Source organism: Coturnix japonica, chromosome 27 (genome assembly GCF_054131305.1).
Source record: "Coturnix japonica strain WE chromosome 27, WE-NBRP24, whole genome shotgun sequence".
Taxonomy (NCBI): domain Eukaryota; kingdom Metazoa; phylum Chordata; class Aves; order Galliformes; family Phasianidae; genus Coturnix; species Coturnix japonica.
This window is the reverse complement of record NC_140689.1, coordinates 2,488,696-2,493,518: the sequence shown is the minus strand read 5'-3', so window position 1 is coordinate 2,493,518 and position 4,823 is coordinate 2,488,696. Positions and strand designations below refer to the sequence as shown.

Sequence of the window (4,823 nt, the reverse complement as noted above, 5' to 3'; positions counted from 1 at the left end):
GTGGCACTTGTGGGGTGGGAGGTGGATGATGTGGGGCAGGAGGTGGATGTTGCGTGGCAGGATTTGGCCCTTGTGGGGCGGGAGATGGCACTTGTGGGGCAGGACGTGGCACTTGTGGAGCGGGAGGGGGCACTTGTGGGGCCTGAGGTGGCACTTGTAGGGCAGGAGGTGGCATTTGTGGGGCGGGAGGTGGAAGTTGTGAGGCAGGGGGTGGCACTTGTAAGGCAGGAGGTAGAACTTGTGGGGCAGGAGTTGGCACTTGTGGGGCGCGAGTTGGCACTTGTGGGGCAGGTAGTTGCATTAGTGGGGCAGGAGTTGGCACTTGTGGGTCAGGTGGTGGCACTTGTGGGGCGGGATGTGGAAGTTGTGGGGCGTGAGGTGTCACTTGTGGGGCGGAAGTTGACACTGTTGGGGTGTGATGTGGCACTTGTGGGGCGGAAGGTGGAATGTATGGGGTGGGAGGTTGGGCTGCTGAGGCCGGGCTGGTTTTCCATTTCTTTATAAACTGGGGTGCATCCACAGCAGCACTTATCTCCTGTTTTTGTTGTTGCTGTTGTTCAAGATAATTAAAGGATGCTACGTCTGTGTTTGTTGTCATCCTGCTTTGTTTTCTCTGTCTTGCAGGTCAGCTCGTGCTAGAAGTCGATGGTATCGCTGTATGAATCAAGGGCAGTTTAGGAGCAGCTGCTGATGGAAGAAACGAAGTCCAGGCTAATAAATGGAAGTATCTTCTGGTAAGGTGTCAAAGGTGGCAGTCATCATTAAAACCAAAGGGCTGGCTCATCCGAGTGCTTGCTGACTGATGCTTGGGAGTATCTCGTTCTCCAGCTGTATGATACGGAAGCTAAATATGCTGAGCCGTTACAGCTTGTGCTGAAGTTGTGATTGTGCTCCCAGATGTTTCCTTTAGTGGTAAATCATGTTCTGGCACTGTGGTAGTCCTATCTCTGGCATGATCAGGAGCCTGGAGCACCGTGTCTGGTTGCGAGCCTTGTGTGCCTGTTTCCATGAACCTTGCTTTCTTTCTCTCTTCAGAGTAAGGGCAGGGTGCTTCCTTGCTTTTGGTGGATTCATTCAGGAGGCTGTCAGAAGGCCAATTGCAGTGTTCATAACACGGAGGGACACAATGGGAATGGACTCTCGTTACCACCATGCAAAAGTGAGTTTCTTATGAGTGATATAATTTTGATTATTACTTCTGAGCAGTTGCAGTGTGATAGAGGATGTCACGAAACTATTTATTTGGGAGCACAGGGAAGAGTCATGAGAACCGAAAATGTAGTTTCTGTTTTGGCTGTCAAAATGGTGGAGTTTTTTTGGGAGGACAGTGTCTGGTCTTCCTGTTAGCAGGCCCCCTCTGAGAAATTGGGCTTTGCTTGCTGCTTTGCTGTGCCTACCTGCCTGCTCCCTGTGCTTGCTGTGTCTGATACCAGCGGTCGTGGAACATGCTCCCTGAGGCTGTGGGCCTGGCCCTGAGCTGCTGCAGCTTAAAGGCCGTTTGAGTTTAGGTTGTCCTTCCTGGAGCATCGGGTTGGACTTGATAATCCTCGTGGTTCCTTTACAACTTGGGCTATTCTGTGGTTCTGTGGTCTTGGTGGTTTGCCTGGGAAATACCAGATGGTTTTATTCCCCCAATTTTTTATGGCATTTGAACTTGTTTCAATTCTAAATGTGGGAGAGGAGTTGGATAAGGGTAGGGTAAGGGTAAGGGTAGGTTGCTTTTTTCTTTTTCCTATTCTCCTAGGTATTTTCTGCCCATGTTGTGATAACTCTCTAACCAGAAATGTTCTTAATGCTCATGAAAAGGCTTTACTGGCAGCACACAATTTGACCATAGGACTGCTTGCTGGATTAATTTCTATGGATTGATTGTATGCTTTTTGAGGTGGTATGTTCAGTTTATCTTTTGAAAGGCTGTCAGCTTTTGAGGTCGCTGAGGTGTCTTGCTTTATCAGTCTCTAGCAGCTTGCTGGAGCTTGAAGTAGTTGAATCGTCCCATACAGAGCTGTTAAATAAAACCTTATAATCACTTTGTTTGTCACCTTACTGCCCTTCTTGTCTCCCTAGAGCCCAGCTGTCTTCCTGGGATTGCTGAGCAGCTGCCTTTCGCTGTCTCCTGCCTATCAGATCAAAAACCAGTGGTGTAAAACTGAGTTGGAATTTGGTGGCGTAAGTCCTTGAGTATTCTTTATTTCTGTAAAAGGCGCTGGATGTCTCAAGATGGAAGTCCAGATACCTACCCAAGTGTATTACAGCAATCACAGAATTTCTATTTCAGAGACTTTTTCAAAGCCCTTCAGATGGAAAGGCAAAGGGAAGTGCAACTTTGGAGTAGTAAATGGTGCTTATTAAAATGTAAAGAGGTCTAATTGGTGTAAATGGACTCCAGTCACACTGGTGTATAGCTTTCTTTATGAGGGTACTCAGGAATTCTTCTGACAATGAGTGATACAGTCCCAGCTCCAGGTGCGTGCTCAGCTTGGAAATGCATGCACATAGCTTTTGCTTGGCCAGCTGCTTTGACTGCATTGCACTACATCATCTTGTCTTGATCTCTTTGCTCCCTCCATCAAAAGTTTTGCTCGGCCTAGACTCGTTGCAGATACTGACTGTGTTATTTTGATCCACATGAGATCAATACAGAAATGAATACAGAAAATTAAGTAGGGTTGTGCAGCACGAATTTGAACGTCTATGGAGACCACCCTTTGTGGGACTCAGACTTGCAGAACTAGCTCCTTGAAGAGAGGGGCTCCCAAGGTATTAACCCATATAAACCGTTGCTCTTCAGCATCTTCCTTCGTCAGTAACATAGATGATGGCAGGTTTGCAGACGATACAAACTGAGCAGTGCAGTCAATATATTGTAGGGGAGGGAAGCCAACCAGAGGGACCGGGACAGGCTGGAGAGGTTGCGGGCGTCCCTTTATTTTCCTTTGTTGTTTCCTTCTGGTTACAGGGAGGTGTCCGTCCCTTCTGCCACTGTGAAGTTGCTGTGGGGAATGAAACCGTCTGCAATTGTGGAAGGAGGGTCACTGCATGAGGAGGGGCTGCACATTCAGACATATGGAAGTTGATGGGAGTGTTTGCCTACAGATGTGTTCTCAATTTCAGTCCCCCAAACCAATGAATTTCTGTATGAATGTGCTTTTACAGGCAAGATTCATTGACTTTAAAATGATACTGGTTTTGATGACGACGAGGGGGGCTGGGTGGTTGTACAGGGAAGACAATTGAATGCTGCCAGAGATCTGCGTTTATCAGGCAGGAAACAGTGGGCATTGGCCTCCCGTGAGCTGGGCTTGATACTGATCTACCGGGACTCTTCTGTCCTGGATATCTTCAGAGAACATTGTTCTAGCTGCTTGTAGTTGTAAGGCGTGGGAAAGGAAACAGTGGTAAAGAACTAAGAACCTGCAAGATAGTTTTGGATAGGGCGGTGGATGTAGTTTACCATGATTTCAGCAAGGCATCTGGTACTGTCTCCCAGGACATCCTTATAACAAGCTGAGCAAGCGTGGGATAGATGAGTGGACAGAGAGGTGGGTTGAGAAGTGGCTGACTGGCAGAGCACAGAGAGACGTTGTTGGCAGTGCAGAATCCAGGTGGAGGCCTGTAACTAGCGGCGTCCCCCAGGGGTCAGTGCTGGGTCCGGTCTTGTTCAATATCTTCATCAACGACCTTGATGAGGAGATAGTGACCACCCTCAGCAAGTTTGTGATGACACGAAGTTGGGAGGACTGGCTGACACGCCTGAAGGCTGTGCTGCCATTCAGCAAGACCTGGACAGGCTGGAGAGCTGGGCAGTAAGAAACCGGATGAGGTTTAACAAAAGCAAATGTAGAGTCTTGCACCTAGGGAGCAGTAATTGCATGCACCAGTACAGGCTGGGGGAAGAGCTGCTGGAGAGGAGCTCTGAAGAGAGGAACCTGGGTGTCCTGGTGGACGACAGATTGACCATGAGCCAGCAGTGTGCCCTTGTAGCCAAAAAAGCCGATGGAATACTGGGGTGTATTACAAAGAGCATGGACAGCAGGTCAAGGTGGCACTTGTGGGGAGGAAAATGGAAGTTGTGGGGCAGGGGGTGGCACTTGTGAAGCAGGAGGTGGCACTTGTGGGGTAGGATGTGGAAGTTCTTGAGCAGGAAATGGCAGTTGTGGAACAGGAGGTGGCATTTGTGGGTCAGGAGGTGGAAGTTGTGAGGTGGGAGGTAAAAGTTGGGGGAAGGAGGAGGCACGTGTGGGGCGGGAGGTGGAAGTTGTGGGGCGGGAGGTGGAAGTTGTGGGGCGGGAGGTGGAAGTTGTAAGGCGGGAAATAGCACTTGTGGGGTGGGAGGCGGCACTTGTGTGGCAGGAGGTGGGACACTTGTGTGGAGGGAGGTGGCACTTGTGGGGCAGGAGGTGGCACTTGAGGGGCAGGAGGTGGAAGATGTGGGGCAGGAATTGGCATTGCAGTGCGGGATGTGGAACTGGTGGGGCAGGAGATGGCACTTGTGGGGCTGGTGGTGGCACTTGTGGAGCGGGAGGTGGCACTTGTATGGCAGGAGGTGGCACTTGTGGGCCGGGAGGTGGATGATGTGGGGCAGGATGTGGCACTTGTGGGGTGGGAGCTGGTAATAGTGGGGTGGGAGGTGGCAGTTGTGGAGCAGGATGTGGAAGATGTGGGGCTGGTTGTGGCAGTTGTGGGGCTGGAGGTTGAAGTTGTGGGTCGGGAGGTGGCATTTGTAAATCAGGAGGTGGCACTTGTGGGGCAGGAGGTGGCACTTGTGGGGCAGGAGGTGGCACTTGTGGGTCATGAGGAGGAAGTTGGGCAGTTAATGACAC

General features: G+C 50.4%; 1 long non-coding RNA gene across 2 annotated transcripts; it reads left to right on the top strand.

Moving 5' to 3' along the window:
• Positions 1-630: 630 nt before the first annotated feature.
• Positions 631-3,819, top strand: LOC146756347 (uncharacterized). 2 transcript variants are annotated; one of them, XR_014937427.1, is made up of 4 exons: positions 631-734; positions 1,036-1,159; positions 2,068-2,169; positions 2,960-3,819. It is a non-coding gene; the product is annotated as an uncharacterized LOC146756347 (long non-coding RNA). The 2 variants fall into 2 exon arrangements; XR_014937426.1 differs by having other exon boundaries at positions 2,068-3,819.
• Positions 3,820-4,823: the final 1,004 nt, after the last annotated feature.